We start from the raw sequence: 22,325 nt of genomic DNA, 5'->3' as shown, positions 1-22,325 counted from the left end.
CATACGGCGTTGGAGCAGTATTGTCATATCAAATGAGAGATGGAAGCAAGAAACCATGAGGGTTTGCATCACGGTCCTTGACAGTAGCAGAGAGATGTTATGCTCAAATTGATCTAGAGGCCTTAAATCTAGTATGCGGAGTAAACAAATTTCATCAATATTTGTATGGACAAAAGTTCACATTGATAACTGATCAACCATTGGTATCAATTTTCAACACTCAAAAGGGAGTTCCAGCCATGACTGCTGCTCGTCTTCAATGTTGGTCATTGTTCCTGGATGCAAACACATATGACATTGAGTTTAATGGATGGCAATACTGATAGTCTGTCACATTCCCCCTTGCCCCACAGTGAGGAGAACAATGGTAAAGACCTATTGGAAGTTTACTACAACATCTTGGTAGACAGCTACCTATTACTAATGATTAGAGATGTGTGGCGGGCACTTTTCGTGTTTTGGTTTTGGATCTGGATACCCGCTCGTGTTTTGGATCTGGATAGGTTTTTGCCAAAACCACCCTTTTGTGTTCTGGTTTCGGTTTTGGATATGGATGATTTTTGAAACCCCCCCCCATAAAAATAGCTAAAATCACAGAATTTGGAGGTTATTTTGATCCTACGGTATTATTAACCTCAATAAAATTGATTTCCACTCATTTTCAGTCTATTCTGAACACCTCACACCTCACAATATTGTTTTTAGGCCTAAAAGTTGCACCGAGGTCGCTGGATGACTAAGCTAAGCGGCACAAACACCTGGCCCATCTAGGAGTAGCACTGCAGCATACCTCCCAACTTTTCTTTGTGTGAAGGAGGGACATCTGTACGTGCATCCGAAAAGAGGGCGTGGCCAGTGGAAAGGGGGTGTGGCTTTGCAAGAGGACCCGCGAGTGCAAGCCATGCCCCCGTTTTTGTCACTGAGTGGGCATGCCCAATGCTCTGTGAGCTGCTGGCATGTCCCCTCTCCTGTCTCCACTGAATAGACGCTGTGCGCATACACACAGCGTCTATTCACCACTGCTCTGCGAGTGCAGGAGCCTCCCAACTTCCCCCCACCGCGGGACTCTGCAGCCCGCAGGTGGGACAGCGGGACAGTCCCAAAAAAACAGGACTGTCCCACGAAAATTGGGACAGTTGGGAGGTATGCTGCAGTTGCAGACAGGATGGCACTTTTAAAAAACTAGGCCCCAACCAGCACATCATTCAAAGAAGTAAAAGATGTGCAATGAGGTAGCTGTATGACTAAGCGACACAAGTGTGCGGCACAAACACCTGGCCCATCTAGGAGTGGCACTGCAGTGGCAGACAGGATGGCACTTAAAAAAACAAGTCCTCAAACAGCACATGATGCAAAGAAAAAAAGAGGTGCACCAAGGTCGCTGGATGGCTAAGCTAAGGGACACAAGTGTGCGGCACAAACACCTGGCCCATCTAGGAGTGGCACGCAGTGGCTGAATGTCGAAAGTGGCCCGCAATTTTTCGGGCCACCGACAGCATCTACTGCACGCCCCTGTCATTTCTCAAAAAATTCTGCACCACCAAATTAATTGTATGTGCAAAACACGGGACGTGCTGGAATTTTCCCAGATGTACTACACGCACAATATTGGTGTCACAGGAGAGTGTACCCCTAAACCACACACACACTGCAAAGCCTGTAAAAAATAATTTGGATAATAATAACCCTTTTATTTGGACGGAGTTATATAACAATATGCGGCACAGAAGAGCGTACCCCTAAACCACACAGGGCAAACCCTGTAAAAATTATTTGAATTAAATATTAATAACTCCTTTATTTGGAGTAAATCATATACAGCACAGGACAGCCACTTATACGGCTGTACCACTGGACTGGACTTATACGGCAGTACCACTGGACTTATACAGCAGTATCACTGGACTTACACGGCAATAATACAACTGGACTTACACACCAGTACCACTGGACTTACATGGCAGTATCACTGGACTTATACGGCATTACCACTGGACTTATGGCAGCACAGGGACACCACCACTGGACTGATGCAGGACAACACAGCACCACTGCACTGGACTGGACTTATACAGCAGCACTGGACATATGGCAGCAGAGGACACCACCACTGTGACTGGATTGATGCAGCACAGGGACACCACCACTGGACTGATGCAGCACAAGACAGCACTGGAATGACACATTAGACAGAGCAGGTCGCCACACCACTTTCTCGCACAGACAGACACTGAGGAGAGAGACATGCCCTCTCGCTACACTCTCCAGGACTGGAGTGAAAATGGCGGCGACGCGCGGGTCCTTATATGGTATCTAAATCCTGCGAGAATCTGACAGCGGGATGATGACGTTTTGCCTCGTTCTGGTTTCCGAGTCTGGTGGGAAAACCCGAGCCGGGCTTGGATCCGGGCTCAGGATGTGATGTTCGGTAGGGATCGGTTCTCAGAGAACCTAACCCACTCATCTCTACTAATGATATGATTAATCATGAAATTAGGAAGAGTCCTGTGCATCTAAAGTAATGGATTTGAGTCTCGAAGGTTGGTTTAAACAAGGCAGTGCTCAATTTTATGGCTTTTCAGCCAAGAGATCAAATTTCAGTCTGTTAGGAAACTTCTTTGTGTGGGTCCATAGTGGTATTACCGCCAAAACTGCGATTACATGAGGGACAACTGGGCATGGTGAAAATGAAGAATCTTTCTAGAAGCTACGTGTGCTGGCCGGCCAGGAATCAATGGTCAAATCACAACATTGACAAAAGTACATGGAAGAAGTCAGATTTCAAAATTCATGGCCCATAGCCCTGTTACACCTCTGAGAATGGCTATTGACTTTGTTGGTCCATTCATGGACTGTATATTTCTTATTCTTATTACAGTTGATGCTCATCAAAATTAGCCAGAGCTAATAAAGATGAAATCTACTACATCTGAGAAAACAATTGCTGTTCAGTGAACCATCTTGCAGTATGCAATGACAATGGGCCACAATTTGTGTCCATCTAATTCCCAAAGTTCATGTGGGAACATTTTATATCAGCTCCACACCATCTAACCACCAACGGTTGTACAAACATTCAAAAAGCTACCAAGTCCATGCCCCATGAACATCTGCTGTTGCAACACAAGACTGACAAATTTATATTTATAGATCATAAAACTGAGGACTCCAGAATGCTCTTTATACAATGGAACTTGCGGTTTCAGTGGGACTTAATATAACCAGATGTGACACGAAAGGTACATAATAAGCAATATCAAACTTTTTATCGACGTTGGCCAAGAAGTGCTTGTCTGTGATTATAGAGGAGACAAATGGCAACTGGGAATAGAGTGTTTCAAATCAGGTCCTCTGATGTACGTCATTAAAGAGGGAAGAGAATTGTAGCAATGCCACATTGACCAAATAATTGAGGTCAAGGCACAAACGAACTGCTAGTCCACACCTGGACATAGCCAAGGAAATTATGTGGGGGGTTATGTATACTCATCTGGGTTTGCAGCAGAAACTGTTCCTGATGTTATGGAGAATGTGTACCTACCTGGTCTGATACAGAGACTGTTCCTGAGTCTGTTACAGAGTCACCTGAGCATGAGGTTCCCTTGGTGACATCATCTGATCCTGAAGTTTCTTGTGATATTGGGTTGAGCAGCCTGTAACTCTGGGACTTAAACATCATTACCCAGACAGAGGGGCAGATTTGTTAAGCTTGGTGAAGTGATAAAGTGGAAGGTGATAACGCACCAGCCAGTTAGCTCCTAACTGTCATTTTTCAAACTCAGCCTGTAACATGAAAGTTAGGAGCTGATTGGCTGGTGCGTTATCACCTTCCACTTTATCACTTCACCAGGCTTAATACCCCAGAGTCCGTTAGCACCCCAAAGTCTATATCTCGATATAGCCTTCTCGGGTAACATATACATTGGAATGTGAAAACATTTTTCTGTGTTTGCATTTATGGATGACTAGCTGTTCTACTCGTTCTTTGCACGGGAGTTTCTGATTTCCACGGTTGTACATATACTGTACATGAGTATTAATAATTTGGTAAATCTATAGAACTGTAAATTTGAGATGTGTTAATGTAAGTAAATATTAATCCATGGTTCTTGGCCATAGGTGGGCGCAGGGGGGGTGCCTGGTGCGCACAGGCACCCCCTAATGTCTGGCACCCCGATCTCACATGCCTGATGCAGCGATCGCCGAGCAGGCTGATTACTGTCCCCTCTGCGCTGCACCCTGTCAGGACCTCATTACTGACCGGACGCCTGGGTTAATCAAGGGTGCCACTTACACCGGCTTTCAAATTCCCAGCTCCACCTCCATGTACAAAAACAGTGTGATGTAACGTTATTACGTCATGCTGCTAGCATACCCACCACATACACACCTCTCTCTTTCTATGCTGTGCCAACGCCAGCCACTGATGAGGAGCAGCATGCAGCCAGCGTTCCTCTTAGGAAGACAAATTCAATACTGGCAGGTGGTCGGCAGCAGCATTGACACGTCACTCGTTTAGCAGCAGCGGCAATACTAGTCTGCAACTGTCATTGTCAGTGAGTGACTGACTTGTAAGTAAGCTGTTGCAGCTTGCAGGGGAAAGAGAGGGGGAGCCAGACCAGGCTGAGTAGGAGCACTGTAATTGCAGTGAGTGCCATCAGGGGTGTTTGTTTGGTGCACACCGCAACATCTGACAATGTATCTGCTTTATTAGGATTAGTACATAGGTGGATATTTTATATGCGTTGACCATCAATAGATGGTGCTAGACACGCCCAAAAGGCGGTGCTAGACACACCCCTCCGACGGTGCACCCCCTAATAAAATGTGCTGCGCACGCCAATCTTGGCATTAACCGAGGAGCACCCGTAGCAGATCTGGTAAGAAGTGACAGGACCATTTTTGTAGTTCATTAAATTCTACACACAGGAGGTGCAATCCAAACTTTGATCCGATTGTCCATTTGGGTGTTATCGTTCATGCAACGCTAGCCAAGCATCGGTAATGACATCATTATGTCAACCCCCATTTCATCCCCTTAGGGGAGGTTTATTAAAATTCTGATTGCGTAGTGTTGTGCATCTGAATTTTTCGGGTTTTGTGTTTTGGTTTTGGATTCCGTTCCGCGGCCGTGTTTTGGATTCGGACGCGTTTTGGCAAAACCTCCCTGAACATTTTTTGTTGGATTCGGGTGTGTTTTGGATTCGGGTGTTTTTTTTTTTACAAAAAAACCCTCAAAAACATCTTAAATCATATAATTTGGGGGTCATTTTGATCCCATAGTATTATTAATCTCAATAACCATAATTTCCACTCATTTCCAGTCTATTCTGAACACCTCACACCTCACAATATTATTTTTAGTCCTAAAATTTGCACCGAGGTTGCTGTATGACTAAGCTAAGCGACCCAAGTGGCCGACACAAACACCTGGCCCATCTAGGAGTGGCAATTTATTATTATTATTATTATTATTATTATTAACCTTTATTTATATGACGCCACAAGGGTTCTGCAGCGCTCAATTACAGAGTACATAAATAATCAAACAGGAAAACAGCAACTTACAGTTGATGACAGTATAGGACAAGTACAGTGTAAATAAACATAGTTACATCAGCAGATGACACTGAAATAAGTATCAGGTGGCAGAAGACTGCTGGAGTTGATGCAGTTGAAGATTATTAAAGTAAGAAAGGATAAGCACATGAGGGAAGAGGGCCCTGCTCGTGAGAGCTTACATTCTAAAGGGGAGGGGTAGAAAGACAGGGGTGACACAGATGGGGTACATAGAGAGTGTAGAACAGAGGGTTAGGATGAGATTTGGCTGGGTTTGGTGAAAAAGTGGTTCTTGAGAGCCCGTTTGAAGTTTTGTAGAGAGGTGGAGAGTCTGAGGGGTAGAGGTAGGGAATGGCACTTCAAAAAATAGTCCCCAAACAGCACATGATGCAAAGAAAAAAAGAGGTGCACCAAGGTCGCTGGATGGCTAAGCTAAGCGACCCAAGTGGCCGACACAAACACCTGGCCCATCTAGGAGTGGCACTGCAGTGTCAGACAGGATGGCAGATTTAAAAAATAGTCCCCAAACAGCACACGATGCAAAGAAAAAAAGAGGTGCACCAAGGTCGCTGGATGGCTAAGCTAAGCGACCCAAGTGGCCGACACAAACACCTGGCCCATCTAGGAGTGGCACTGCAGTGTCAGACAGGATGGCAGATTTAAAAAATAGTCCGCAAACTGCACATGATGCAAAGAAAAAAGAGGTGCACCAAGGTCGCTGGATGGCTAAGCTAAGCGACCTAAGTGGCCGACACTGCAGTATCAGACAGGATGGCACTTAAAAAAATAGTCCCCAAACAGCACATGCAGCACACATATGGATTGTATACTTGACGACACAGAGGTAGAGCAATGGACTACTGTACCGAACTGCTATATATATACTGGTGGTCAGCAAAATTCTGCACTGTCCTCCTACTATATACTGCACACAACTAAAATGCAGCACAGGTATGGATGGATAGTATACTTAACAACACAGAGGTAGAGCAATGGACTACTGTACCGTACTGCTATATATATATACTGGTGGTCAGCAAAATTCTGCACTGTCCTCCTACTATATACTGCACACAACTACAATGCAGCACACATATAGATTGTATACTTGACGACACAGAGGTAGAGCAATGGACTACTGTACCGTACTGCTATATATATACTGGTGGTCAGCAAAATTCTGCACTGTCCTACTATATACTGCGCACAACTAAAATGCAGCACAGGTATGGATGCATAGTATACTTGACAACACAGAGGTAGAGCAATGGACTACTGTACCGTACTGCTATATATATACTGGTGGTCAGCAAAAGTCTGCACTGTCCTCCTACTATATACTGCGCACAACTACAATGCAGCACACATATAGATTGTATACTTGACGACACCGAGGTAGAGCAATGGACTACTGTACCGTACTAGTGTGAGAGGTGCGGCTGCGGGGTGGTGGTGGTGCCTGCTGCCGTGCAGGTGTAGACTCTGTACTCACCAGGCGCCGCTCTCTCTCACCTTCAGGTACCGGAACCTTCAACGGACCTGGCAACTCTTCCGTCGGACCCGGACACGACGACCTAGGAGGAAAGAGATTGCTGAGTGCCGTCCTCCTACCTGTGGACCGAAACGCCCTCCGACCTCTAGAAAAATAGTGCTTTCGGGCTAGGTGGGGGTCATCATTGGCGTCCGCCTCAGAGCCCGAATTTCACCTATCGGCACTTTCGCACCAGGTGGAAATTCCGCCTTGCACAGCCGTGCAAGGCTCACCGTTGCCCTGAAGGAAGGGAGATAGAAAGAAACACAACCAAACACTCAGACCGTGGTTACTCACCGTCTTACACTCCGGTACTCTGATCTTCTCCAGTACAGGTCCCTGTAAGGAGGCAAAAGAAAGAAACAGCCGTGCAGGGCCTAACTAGACCTAGTGTCACACCTTACACTAACTATAACGGCAGAGCCCTCAAACTAGCTCTGTGGGTGTGGTGCGACATAACTATGCACAAACATTATAACAGCAATTCGCCCTGCACGGTAACAACACACATCGGAAATACAATATAAAACGGTGCTGTCCCTTTTTAATCCCTATCTGCCGCTGGAAGGGGGTGGGCACCGCACGGCCTACCCACCTCCTGCGCCTTCCCTCATGTGGGCCTCAGCTCTGCCTTCCTAAATACCTCGGGGTGGCCTGGGCCTAGTGCCCAGGGCCACCTGTACTCACCTCGGGGGCTCTTATTCACTGGGCCTAGCGCCCCCTAACTGCACACAGGCCGGAGGCCTGACTTCGCCCACGGGCCTAGCGCCCGCCTAACATGCTGCCCGTTGGGTGACCTGGGCCTTGTGCCCAAGGTCACCTTATCGTATCCCTAATTGGCCACAAATACACTAGGGCCTAACGCCCTCTAATGCCCCGCAGGCCTATTGCCTGATTTGCCCCCGGGCCTAGTGCCCGCCTAACTGGTGCCACAGGGGTAGGGTGGCTTGGGCCTAAGGCCTAAACCACCTACTCAAATATTGGCCCCCAAACTCCTAGCTGCGCCACAGGCCTAGTGCCTGAATCGTGCCCTCGGGCCTAATGCCCGTCCCTGGTGGTCGAGGGAGGAAGAGGGGAGGGGGTGAAGTTTGCCTCACCGAGGCCTCACCTGATCCGCGGGGTCTCCGGCACTCTCTTCTGCCGCTGACCCGTCCTGGCAAGCGGCGTCGCCTCCGCTGCTCCGCGTCCAGCCGCCGCTGGACATCTCCTTCCCGGGGCCCGACGTCTTCCGGCCTCTTCAGCGGCCACCGGAGCTCTTCTCCCCGCGGCCGTCGTCGTCTTCTTCCTGCGGCGTCGTCTTCTGCGCTCTTCCGCGCACGCGGTCTCTCCTTCCCTCGCCCGTCGTCTTCCTTCTCTGCTTCGCCGCTCTTCGGCGCGGCCTTTTCTTCAGGCTCCCGCCCGGCGTCTGACGTCAGACGCCGGGGGCGGGGCCTATGACGCGGCGAGCGCCGATTGGCTCGCCGCGTCACTCTCCGATTGGCTGCCGCTCCGGGAGCCGCGATTGGCTCCCGGAGGGCGCCAAGATTCAAACGCCCCTGCAGTCTCTGGTCCGGTGCAGGGAAAAAGGTAATCCCTGCACCGGACACCCGCCGCCACGCACCCAGCGCTGGGGACAGACAAGCTGCCCCAGCGCTGTCCCCAGCTAGGGACAGCCCCACTGATGTGCCCACAGGGCACATCTCTACATTTCCCCCCCCCTTTTTCCTTTGTAGTCCCTACAAAGTTCTCCACGACGTCCATTGTCCGCGGGTCAGGGAATTCCGAGGTCCCTCCGGCGAGGTTGTGTTCAAGGGTCCAGCCCGGACAGGCTGTGACCCCACATCCTTCCACCTCCAGCTCCGGGTTCCTCTTCTGCGTTCCTCCTGACCTCCATCGGTGGATCCTCTGGGGAAGTGGCATCTCCCCACGGTCGCTCAACGTGGGCCACCAAGGGGAATCTTCCTCCACGGGGACAGCAGTCCCCCACTCTTGACCTCCGTTATCGTCTGTGGCTTTGTCCCTGTCTTCCGGGTGTGGTATCAACCACCACCCAACAGCGGAATCCTCCGGGGCATCCGTTTCCTCCCGGGCAACAGCCACCACATGTCGCATTTCCTCGTGGGGCATCTCCAAAGGTCCTGTGTCTTCCTCTGGAACGGGTCCTCCCACGGCATCGCGATCCTCTCCCCGTACGTCCGTCCATTTCGGCACTCCCGGCAGGTATTCTTGCTCCAGGACTATCTCCTCCTCTTCACGGAGGGCATTCAACTGGGAGCATGACTCCACCCGATCCTGCCAGTCACTCTCGTCGGCGCTTTCGAGGCCAGAGTCGTCCTCCATCTGTTCTGGGAGGGATTCGTCGGCGGACAGCTCACCGTAGTCCGAGTATTCCTCCGATATCTGGACTGGGGTATTATTTTCCTCCTCAGCGTACTTAGTCGCTTCCGCTGGCACCTCTGCTTCCTCAGCGTACTCCTTCGCTTCCGCTGGCATCGTGACTTCCTCAGCGTACTCCTTCGCTTCCGCTGGCATCTCTTCTTCCTCAGCGTACTCCTTCGCTTCCGCTGGCATCGTGACTTCCTCAGCGTACTCCTTCGCTTCCGCTGGCATATTTTGGTACCCAGGACACTCCTGTTCCGCACGTCCTGGACGTGGACGGTTCCATCGCGGGGAGATTCCGGACGTCTCCGTCACTGGGTCTTCACGCTTTTCTTCGCAGCGTGGTCTCTTCACCTCCCAGTCGTCCACCTCCGCCTCATGCGGGAAAGGATTCTGCCTTACTGGGGTCACTTTCCTGGGACAGAGTAGGTCCGCGGCATCTTCCCAGGGGCAATCACTGGCCGCATGTCCTGGTCGCCGACACTTCCAACAAGGGAGGGCCACTGCCACCTTCTCCAAGACGGGTTCCTGGTCCACCTCCTTCACTGGGGAATCTTCACCCGTTGGTTCCGGCTCAGAGGAAATGGGCACCTGCGAACTAACTTCAAGCAAGGCCTTCCGCTCCATTTCCCTGGTTTCCTCCTCCCATCTCTGGGCGCGACCATCCGCAATCATCCGGTCTTCATTCCACGGACAATCGGGAAGCGCATGTCCCCTCGCCTCGCAGAGCGCACACACAGGCTCTGCAGCCACCCGGTCCCAAAGCTGCTGACGAGACTCCGTCATCTGCTTCACCGTGGCCTCGTAGTCCGTCCTGTCTTCCGTCCATGGACATTCCAGGAGCCGATGTCGGGGATCTCCACAGCTTTCACACCGGGGATCAACCTCGTCCTCGCTCAACTCTTCGTCCCAGGGACAACTGTTGTGCTCATGCCCGTAGTTTCCGCAGAGCAAACACCAGGACTCCTTCACTTGGCCCTGCTGACGTCTTCGGTCCGCTTCCTGGACCACCTTCTTTGGGGACGTCTCTCGCCACGTACACTCGTCGGCAAAGTGCCCTGTTTGCCGACATCTCTTGCAGGGCGTCACAGCGGCCTTCTTGCGCCCCTTCTCCCGGCGCTCTTCCTTTTCACGCTGGACCGACCGCTGCACCATCTTCAGGAGGTCCGCCCCAGACACCGTCACCCAGTCGCTCTGGTCCGCACACATCCGGGGGTGAGTCTTCTCCGGAGCCGTCCGCAGGGAGGTCTTCTTGGTGGCGTTCCACATCGTGTCCGTGATCCGGTCTCTTTGATCCTGCCGACTACGCCAAGTGTGAGAGGTGCGGCTGCGGGGTGGTGGTGGTGCCTGCTGCCGTGCAGGTGTAGACTCTGTACTCACCAGGCGCCGCTCTCTCTCACCTTCAGGTACCGGAACCTTCAACGGACCTGGCAACTCTTCCGTCGGACCCGGACACGACGACCTAGGAGGAAAGAGATTGCTGAGTGCCGTCCTCCTACCTGTGGACCGAAACGCCCTCCGACCTCTAGAAAAATAGTGCTTTCGGGCTAGGTGGGGGTCATCATTGGCGTCCGCCTCAGAGCCCGAATTTCACCTATCGGCACTTTCGCACCAGGTGGAAATTCCGCCTTGCACAGCCGTGCAAGGCTCACCGTTGCCCTGAAGGAAGGGAGATAGAAAGAAACACAACCAAACACTCAGACCGTGGTTACTCACCGTCTTACACTCCGGTACTCTGATCTTCTCCAGTACAGGTCCCTGTAAGGAGGCAAAAGAAAGAAACAGCCGTGCAGGGCCTAACTAGACCTAGTGTCACACCTTACACTAACTATAACGGCAGAGCCCTCAAACTAGCTCTGTGGATGTGGTGCGACATAACTATGCACAAACATTATAACAGCAATTCGCCCTGCACGGTAACAACACACATCGGAAATACAATATAAAACGGTGCTGTCCCTTTTTAATCCCTATCTGCCGCTGGAAGGGGGTGGGCACCGCACGGCCTACCCACCTCCTGCGCCTTCCCTCATGTGGGCCTCAGCTCTGCCTTCCTAAATACCTCGGGGTGGCCTGGGCCTAGTGCCCAGGGCCACCTGTACTCACCTCGGGGGCTCTTATTCACTGGGCCTAGCGCCCCCTAACTGCACACAGGCCGGAGGCCTGACTTCGCCCACGGGCCTAGCGCCCGCCTAACATGCTGCCCGTTGGGTGACCTGGGCCTTGTGCCCAAGGTCACCTTATCGTATCCCTAATTGGCCACAAATACACTAGGGCCTAACGCCCTCTAATGCCCCGCAGGCCTATTGCCTGATTTGCCCCCGGGCCTAGTGCCCGCCTAACTGGTGCCACAGGGGTAGGGTGGCTTGGGCCTAAGGCCCAAACCACCTACTCAAATATTGGCCCCCAAACTCCTAGCTGCGCCACAGGCCTAGTGCCTGAATCGTGCCCTCGGGCCTAATGCCCGTCCCTGGTGGTCGAGGGAGGAAGAGGGGAGGGGGTGAAGTTTGCCTCACCGAGGCCTCACCTGATCCGCGGGGTCTCCGGCACTCTCTTCTGCCGCTGACCCGTCCTGGCAAGCGGCATCGCCTCCGCTGCTCCGCGTCCAGCCGCCGCTGGACATCTCCTTCCCGGGGCCCGACGTCTTCCGGCCTCTTCAGCGGCCACCGGAGCTCTTCTCCCCGCGGCCGTCGTCGTCTTCTTCCTGCGGCGTCGTCTTCCGCGCTCTTCCGCGCACGCGGTCTCTCCTTCCCTCGCCCGTCGTCTTCCTTCTCTGCTTCGCCGCTCTTCGGCGCGGCCTTTTCTTCAGGCTCCCGCCCGGCGTCTGACGTCAGACGCCGGGGGCGGGGCCTATGATGCGGCGAGCGCCGATTGGCTCGCCGCGTCACTCTCTGATTGGCTGCCGCTCCGGGAGCCGCGATTGGCTCCCGGAGGGCGCCAAGATTCAAACGCCCCTGCAGTCTCTGGTCCGGTGCAGGGAAAAAGGTAATCCCTGCACCGGACACCCGCCGCCACGCACCCAGCGCTGGGGACAGACAAGCTGCCCCAGCGCTGTCCCCAGCTAGGGACAGCCCCACTGATGTGCCTACAGGGCACATCTCTACACTGCTATATATATACTGGTGGTCAGCAAAATTCTGCACTGTCCACCTACTATATACTGCGCACAACTAAAATGCAGCACAGGTATGGATGGATAGTATACTTGACGACACAGAGGTAGAGCAATGGACTACTGTACCATACTGCTATATATATACTGGTGGTCAGAAAAATTCTGCACTGTCCTCCTACTATATACTACAATGCAGCACAGATATGGATCGTTTTTCAGGCAGAGAATGTAGATATTTTCAGCACACTGAGCACAGATATTTGCAGCACACTGAGCACAGATATTTGCAGCACACTGAACACAGAAACTGAGAGAACGCAGTCACGTCCTCTTGCTATCATCTCCAATGCAGAGTGAAAATGGCGGCGACGCGCGGCTCCTTATGTAGAATACGAATCTCGTGAAAATACGACAGCGAGATGATGACGTTCGGGCGCGCTCGGGTTAACCGAGCAAGGCGGGAGGATCCGAGGCTGCCTCGGAACCGTGTAAAATAGGTGAAGTTGGGGGGGGGGGGGGGGGTTCGAATCTCGAGGAACCGAACCCGCTCATCTCTAATATATATATATATATATATATACCAATATGTAATGTCCGCACTCACAGCAGTCAAAAGTCACCATAGGGGTGCTCCTCAGGGAGGCCCAGGTCAGGACATCCACATATATCGGGTGTTTTTCCAGACAACAAATCCAGAATAGAGGGCACTCACCAGTTCAATTTCAATATAAAGGATTTAATGGTACATCAGAGCCAATTCATAATGTCGACGTTTCGGCTTAAACAAGCCTTTCTCAGGACAACCAAAGAGACATCTGCTCAGCACACCCCCATACTTACTCTTGGTGTGCTGAGCAGATGTCTCTTTGGTTGTCCTGAGAAAGGCTTGTTTAAGCCGAAACGTCGACATTATGAATTGGCTCTGATGTACCATTAATTCCTTTATATTGAAATTGAACTGGTGAGTGCCCTCTATTCTGGATTTGTTGTCTGGAAAAACACCCGATATATATATATATATATATATATATATATATATAGCAACAATGGTGCCCGGCACTCCTGGTCCTAATTCTGAATACTTGCCTGGGTGCCCTCCAATGGTGGTATAGATAAGCATTCAGAAAGAAAAGGCGTCACTCCAGGTCTTTAAAGTGGATAAAACTTCAAAAATTGTATTCAAAACATAATCACGAAACCAACGTTTCGGGGCCCGCAGCCTTGACAGCCTATCCACTTTAAAGACCTGGAGTGACGCCTTTTCTTTCTGAATGCTTATATATATATATGGGAGAAGTGTGGTGTTAGACGTAGAGATGAGCGGGTTCGGTTCTCAGAGAACCGAACCCTACCGGACTTCACGCTCCGAGCCCGGATCCGAGTCAGGCTCGGGTTTTCCCGCCTGACTCTGAAACCAGAAGGAGGCAAAACATCATCATCCCGCTGTTGGATTCTCGCGGGGTTTGGATTCCATATAAGGACCAGCGCATCACCGCCATTTTCACTCCGGCATTGGAGAGTGTAGAGAGAGGACGTGTCTCCATTCTTTCAGTGTCCTCAGTGTACGTGTCTTGTGCTGCATCTGTCCAGTCACAGTGCTTGTGTTCTCTGCTGCCATATGTCCAGTGATTCTGTATAATAAAACCCTTACAGTGTTGCTGTGTTGTCCTGCATCATACCAGTGGTAGTGTCCTGTGCATCAGTCAGTCCAGTGACCAGTCACAATGCTGCCTTATAAATCCAGTCCATTGCAGTGGTGCTGTGTTGTCCTGCATCAGTACAGTGGTGGTGTCCCTGTGCTGCCGTGTATGTCCAGTGGTACTGCCATATATGTCCAGTGATCCTGCCGTATATGTCCAGCGGTACTGCCGTATAAACCCAATGATCCTGCCGTATAATTCCAGTAATCCTGTTGTACAATTCCAGTAATATTGCCATATAATTCCAGTAATCCTGCCGTATAATTACAGTAATCCTGCCGTATAATTACAGTAATCCTGCCGTATAATTCTAGTAATCCTGTTTTATAATTCCAGAAATCCTGCCGTATAATTCCAGTAATCCTGCCGTATAATTACAATGATCCTGCTGTATAATTACAGTGATCCTGCCATATAATTACAGTGATCCTGCCGTATAATTACAGTAATCCTGCCGTATAATTCCATATAAATCCATATAATACCGTATAAATCCAGTCCATTGGTGCTGCCATATAAACTCAGTGGTGCTGTCCTGTGCTGTATATTATTTACTCTAAATAAAGGGGTTATTAATAGTTAATCCAAATAATTTTTACAGGGTTTGCCCTGTGAGGTGTATGGGGTATGCTATCCTGTGCCACCAATATTGTGCGTGTATTACATCTGGGCAAGTTCCAGCACGTCCCATGTTGTTTGTGCCGCACACTGGTGTCGCTTAGCTTAGTCATACAGCTACCTCATTGCACCTCTTTTTCTTCTTTGCAGGATGTGCTGTTTGGGGACTAGTTTTTTAAAGTGCCAACCTGTCTGCAACTGCAGTGCCACTCCTAGATGGGCCAAGTGTTTGTGCTGCACACTTGTGTCGCTTAGCTTAGCCAGCCAGCTACCTCATTGCACCTCTTTTTCTTCTTTGCATCATGTGCTGTTTGGGGCCTATTTTTTTTAAATCTGCCATCCTGTCTGACACTGCAGTGCCACTCCTAGATGAGCCAGGTGTTTGTGCCGCACACTTGTGCCGCTTAGCTTAGTCATACAGCCACCTCGGTGCAACTTTTATGCCTAAAAACAATAATGTGAGGTGTTCAGAATAGACTGGAAATGAGTGGAAATGAATGCTATTGCGGTTAATAATACCGTAGGATCAAAATTACCCCCAAATTCTGTGATTTTAGCTGTTGTTTTTTTCAAAAATCATCCAGATCCAAAACCAAAACACGCAAGGGGTGGTTTTGGCAAAATCAAGCCAAAACCAAAACGCGAGTGGGGAATTAGAACCAAAACCAAAACACGAAAAGTGCCCGCCGCACATCTCTAGTTAGAAGTTCTTGTTGTTGCTATGTGAGTATTCAGCAGAAGTATATATCAGATCTCATTTTGTGCTACAGATGGAGCCTCCGTTATCTTTCCCGGCTGAGGCGCAGGCGTGCACTCCCGGAGTGACTAGGTGATCCGTCCGCCTAGTCACGCCGGATGTGAACAGAGCCACTTCCCATTGTAAGCGTCTCTGTCTGGGCACGCGAGCCCGCCTGGATGGAGACGCTCTCCATTTAAGTGAATGACGAAGACGCTTACAGGCGCGCCCTTGTCACACAGGGAGCAATGATAACGGAGGCTCCATCTGTATATATGTATATAGCACAGTATATAGGTGTATAAATCTATCTTCTCTGTACTGTATTCCTGCAGTTCTACAGTAAAGAAGCGTGCAACTACTATGGGTCATGGTTACTAAGCACCTCATTGAAATATAAGTCACAGACTTAACATATAATTCACTATGGGCCTAATTCAGTATGGAATGCATCAGCGATGCGTTTGCATACTGAAGCCCTTGTGCAGTGTGTGCGCAGGGCAGGCGGTGCCATTGAAGCAGGGTTTTTGGGGCAGTATTGCGGCATTGGGAAGGTGCCGCCCGGACAACGGGGTGGATTTCTGGGGTGTGGGTTCCCCTGGACTGCTGTGGCTGTTTGGCCTCAGGAGCAACACAGATTAACACTTATTTTCATTAGTGATGAGCGGGTTCGGTTCCTCGGAATCCGAACCCCCCCGAACTTCAGCCTTTTTACACGGATCCGAGGCAGACTCGGATCTTCCCGCCTTGCTCGGCTAACCCGAGCGCGCCCGAACGTCATCATCCCGCTGTCGGATTCTCGCGAGGCTCGGATTCTATCGCGAGACTCGGATTCTATATAAGGAGCCGCGCGTCGCCGCCATTTTCACACGTGCATTGAGATTCATAGGGAGAGGACGTGGCTGGCGTCCTCTCCATTTAGATTAGAAGAGAGAGAGTGAGAGTGAGACACTTGATTTACTGGAGCTTAGGAGTACTCAGAGAGTGCAGAGTTTACTAGTGACTGACCAGTGACCACCAGTGCAGTTTTATTATATTATTATTTAATATAATCCGTTCTCTGCCTGAAAAAAAACGATACACAGTGACACAGTAACAGTATACCATATCTGTGCTCAGCCTCAGTGTGCTGCATCATCTATGTATATCTGACTGTGCTGAGTGCTCAGTGCTCACACAGCTTAACTGTGGGGGAGACTGGGGAGCAGTAGCAGGAGTACATATTATTTAACAGTGCACACTTTTGCTGCCAGAGTGCCACTGCCAGTGTGACTGACCAGTGACCACTGTCTGACCACCAGTATATTGTGATTGTCTGCCTGAAAAAGTTAAACACTCGTCGTGTGGTGTTTTTATTCTATAAACGCATTCTGCTGACAGTGTCCAGCAGGTCCGTCATTAATTATATAATATATACCTGTCCGGCTGCAGTAGTGATATATATATATATATATTTTATATCATTATCATCCAGTCTATATTAGCAGCAGACGCAGTACGGTAGTCTACGGCTGTAGCTACCTCTGTGTCGGCAGTCGCTCGTCCATCCATAATTGTATACCACCTACCTGTGGTGTTTTGTTTTTTTCTATCTTCTTGATACTAGTAGCTTACTTTAGGAGTCTGCAGTGCTGACAGTGTCCAGCAGGTCCGTCATTATAATATATACCTGTCCGGCTGCAGTAGTGATATATATATATTTTTTATATCATTATCATCCAGTCTATATTAGCAGCAGACGCAGTACGGTAGTCCACGGCTGTAGCTACCTCTGTGTCGGCAGTCGCTCGTCCATCCATAATTGTATACCACCTACCTGTGGTGTTTTTTTTTTTCTATCTTCTTGATACTACTAGTAGCTTACTTTAGGAGTCTGCAGTGCTGCTGACAGTGTCCAGCAGGTCCGTCATTATATAATATATACCTGTCCGGCTGCAGTTGTGATATATATATATTTTTTATATCATTATCATCCAGTCTATATTAGCAGCAGACGCAGTACGGTAGTCCACGGCTGTAGCTACCTCTGTGTCGGCAGTCGCTCGTCCATCCATAATTGTATACCACCTACCTGTGGTGTTTTTTTTTTCTATCTTCTTGATACTACTAGTAGCTTACTTTAGGAGTCTGCAGTGCTGCTGACAGTGTCCAGCAGGTCCGTCATTATATAATATATACCTGTCCGGCTGCAGTAGTGATATATATATATTTTTTTATATCATTATCATCCAGTCTATATTAGCAGCAGACGCAGTACGGTAGTCCACGGCTGTAGCTACCTCTGTGTCGGCAGTCGCTCGTCCATCCATAATTGTATACCACCTACCTGTTGTGTTTTTTTTTTCTATCTTCTTGATACTAGTAGCTTACTTTAGGAGTCTGCAGTGCTGACAGTGTCCAGCAGGTCCGTCATTATATAATATATACCTGTCCGGCTGCAGTAGTGATATATATATATTTTTTATATCATTATCATCCAGTCTATATTAGCAGCAGACGCAGTACGGTAGTCCACGGCTGTAGCTACCTCTGTGTCGGCAGTCGCTCGTCCATCCATAATTGTATACCACCTACCTGTGGTGTTTTGTTTTTTTCTATCTTCTTGATACTAGTAGCTTACTTTAGGAGTCTGCAGTGCTGACAGTGTCCAGCAGGTCCGTCATTATATATTATATACCTGTCCGGCTGCAGTAGTGATATATATATATTTTTTATATCATTATCATCCAGTCTATATTAGCAGCAGACGCAGTACGGTAGTCCACGGCTGTAGCTACCTCTGTGTCGGCAGTCGCTCGTCCATCCATAATTGTATACCACCTACCTGTGGTGTTTTTTTTTTTCTATCTTCTTGATACTAGTAGCTTACTTTAGGAGTCTGCAGTGCTGACAGTGTCCAGCAGGTCCGTCATTATATAATATATACCTGTCCGGCTGCAGTAGTGATATATATATATATTTTTTATATCATTATCATCCAGTCTATATTAGCAGCAGACGCAGTACGGTAGTCTACGGCTGTAGCTACCTCTGAGTCGGCAGTCGCTCGTCCATCCATAATTGTATACCACCTACCTGTGGTGTTTTTTTTTTTTTCGATCTTCTTGATACTAGTAGCTTACTTTAGGAGTCTGCAGTGCTGACAGTGTCCAGCAGGTCCGTCATTATAATATATACCTGTCCGGCTGCAGTAGTGATATATATATATTTTTTTTATCATTATCATCCAGTCTATATTAGCAGCAGACGCAGTACGGTAGTCCACGGCTGTAGCTACCTCTGTGTCGGCAGTCGCTCGTCCATCCATAATTGTATACCACCTACCTGTGGTGTTTTTTTTTTTTCTATCTTCTTGATACTACTAGTAGCTTACTTTAGGAGTCTGCAGTGCTGCTGACAGTGTCCAGCAGGTCCGTCATTATATAATATATACCTGTCCGGCTGCAGTAGTGATATATATATATTTTTTATATCATTATCATCCAGTCTATATTAGCAGCAGACGCAGTACGGTAGTCCACGGCTGTAGCTACCTCTGTGTCGGCAGTCGCTCGTATATCCATAATTGTATACCACCTACCTGTGGTATTTTTTTTTTCTATCTTCTTGATACTACTAGTAGCTTACTTTAGGAGTCTGCAGTGCTGCTGACAGTGTCCAGCAGGTCCGTCATTATATAATATATACCTGTCCGGCTGCAGTAGTGATATATATATATTTTTTATATCATTATCATCCAGTCTATATTAGCAGCAGACGCAGTACGGTAGTCCACGGCTGTAGCTACCTCTGTGTCGGCAGTCGCTCGTCCATCCATAATTGTATACCACCTACCTGTTGTGTTTTTTTTTTTCTATCTTCTTGATACTAGTAGCTTACTTTAGGAGTCTGCAGTGCTGACAGTGTCCAGCAGGTCCGTCATTATATAATATATACCTGTCCGGCTGCAGTAGTGATATATATATATTTTTTATATCATTATCATCCAGTCTATATTAGCAGCAGACGCAGTACGGTAGTCCACGGCTGTAGCTACCTCTGTGTCGGCAGTCGCTCGTCCATCCATAATTGTATACCACCTACCTGTGGTGTTTTGTTTTTTTCTATCTTCTTGATACTAGTAGCTTACTTTAGGAGTCTGCAGTGCTGACAGTGTCCAGCAGGTCCGTCATTATATATTATATACCTGTCCGGCTGCAGTAGTGATATATATATATATTTTTTATATCATTATCATCCAGTCTATATTAGCAGCAGACGCAGTACGGTAGTCCACGGCTGTAGCTACCTCTGTGTCGGCAGTCGCTCGTCCATCCATAATTGTATACCACCTACCTGTGGTGTTTTTTTTTCTTCTATCTTCTTGATACTAGTAGCTTACTTTAGGAGTCTGCAGTGCTGACAGTGTCCAGCAGGTCCGTCATTATATAATATATACCTGTCCGGCTGCAGTAGTGATATATATATATATTTTTTATATCATTATCATCCAGTCTATATTAGCAGCAGACGCAGTACGGTAGTCCACGGCTGTAGCTACCTCTGTGTCGGCAGTCGCTCGTCCATCCATAATTGTATACCACCTACCTGTGGTGGTTTTTTTTTTTCTATCTTCTTGATACTAGTAGCTTACTTTAGGAGTCTGCAGTGCTGACAGTGTCCAGCAGGTCCGTCATTATATAATATATACCTGTCCGGCTGCAGTAGTGATATATATATATTTTTTATATCATTATCATCCAGTCTATATTAGCAGCAGACGCAGTACGGTAGTCCACGGCTGTAGCTACCTCTGTGTCGGCAGTCGCTCGTCCATCCATAATTGTATACCACCTACCTGTGGTGTTTTGTTTTTTTCTATCTTCTTGATACTAGTAGCTTACTTTAGGAGTCTGCAGTGCTGACAGTGTCCAGCAGGTCCGTCATTATATATTATATACCTGTCCGGCTGCAGTAGTGATATATATATATTTTTTATATCATTATCATCCAGTCTATATTAGCAGCAGACGCAGTACGGTAGTCCACGGCTGTAGCTACCTCTGTGTCGGCAGTCGCTCGTCCATCCATAATTGTATACCACCTACCTGTGGTGTTTTTTTTTTTCTATCTTCTTGATACTAGTAGCTTACTTTAGGAGTCTGCAGTGCTGACAGTGTCCAGCAGGTCCGTCATTATATAATATATACCTGTCCGGCTGCAGTAGTGATATATATATATATTTTTTATATCATTATCATCCAGTCTATATTAGCAGCAGACGCAGTACGGTAGTCTACGGCTGTAGCTACCTCTGTGTCGGCAGTCGCTCGTCCATCCATAATTGTATACCACCTACCTGTGGTGTTTTTTTTTTTTCGATCTTCTTGATACTAGTAGCTTACTTTAGGAGTCTGCAGTGCTGACAGTGTCCAGCAGGTCCGTCATTATAATATATACCTGTCCGGCTGCAGTAGTGATATATATATATTTTTTTTATCATTATCATCCAGTCTATATTAGCAGCAGACGCAGTACGGTAGTCCACGGCTGTAGCTACCTCTGTGTCGGCAGTCGCTCGTCCATCCATAATTGTATACCACCTACCTGTGGTGTTTTTTTTTTTCTATCTTCTTGATACTACTAGTAGCTTACTTTAGGAGTCTGCAGTGCTGCTGACAGTGTCCAGCAGGTCCGTCATTATATAATATATACCTGTCCGGCTGCAGTAGTGATATATATATATTTTTTATATCATTATCATCCAGTCTATATTAGCAGCAGACGCAGTACGGTAGTCCACGGCTGTAGCTACCTCTGTGTCGGCAGTCGCTCGTATATCCATAATTGTATACCACCTACCTGTGGTATTTTTTTTTTCTATCTTCTTGATACTACTAGTAGCTTACTTTAGGAGTCTGCAGTGCTGCTGACAGTGTCCAGCAGGTCCGTCATTATATAATATATACCTGTCCGGCTGCAGTAGTGATATATATATATTTTTTATATCATTATCATCCAGTCTATATTAGCAGCAGACGCAGTACGGTAGTCCACGGCTGTAGCTACCTCTGTGTCGGCAGTCGCTCGTCCATCCATAATTGTATACCACCTACCTGTTGTGTTTTTTTTTTTCTATCTTCTTGATACTAGTAGCTTACTTTAGGAGTCTGCAGTGCTGACAGTGTCCAGCAGGTCCGTCATTATATAATATATACCTGTCCGGCTGCAGTAGTGATATATATATATTTTTTATATCATTATCATCCAGTCTATATTAGCAGCAGACGCAGTACGGTAGTCCACGGCTGTAGCTACCTCTGTGTCGGCAGTCGCTCGTCCATCCATAATTGTATACCACCTACCTGTGGTGTTTTGTTTTTTTCTATCTTCTTGATACTAGTAGCTTACTTTAGGAGTCTGCAGTGCTGACAGTGTCCAGCAGGTCCGTCATTATATATTATATACCTGTCCGGCTGCAGTAGTGATATATATATATTTTTTATATCATTATCATCCAGTCTATATTAGCAGCAGACGCAGTACGGTAGTCCACGGCTGTAGCTACCTCTGTGTCGGCAGTCGCTCGTCCATCCATAATTGTATACCACCTACCTGTGGTGTTTTTTTTTCTTCTATCTTCTTGATACTAGTAGCTTACTTTAGGAGTCTGCAGTGCTGACAGTGTCCAGCAGGTCCGTCATTATATAATATATACCTGTCCGGCTG

The sequence above is a fragment of the Pseudophryne corroboree genome, chromosome 4 (genome assembly GCF_028390025.1).
Source record: "Pseudophryne corroboree isolate aPseCor3 chromosome 4, aPseCor3.hap2, whole genome shotgun sequence".
NCBI lineage: Eukaryota > Metazoa > Chordata > Amphibia > Anura > Myobatrachidae > Pseudophryne > Pseudophryne corroboree.
This window is presented reverse-complemented; position numbering follows the sequence as displayed.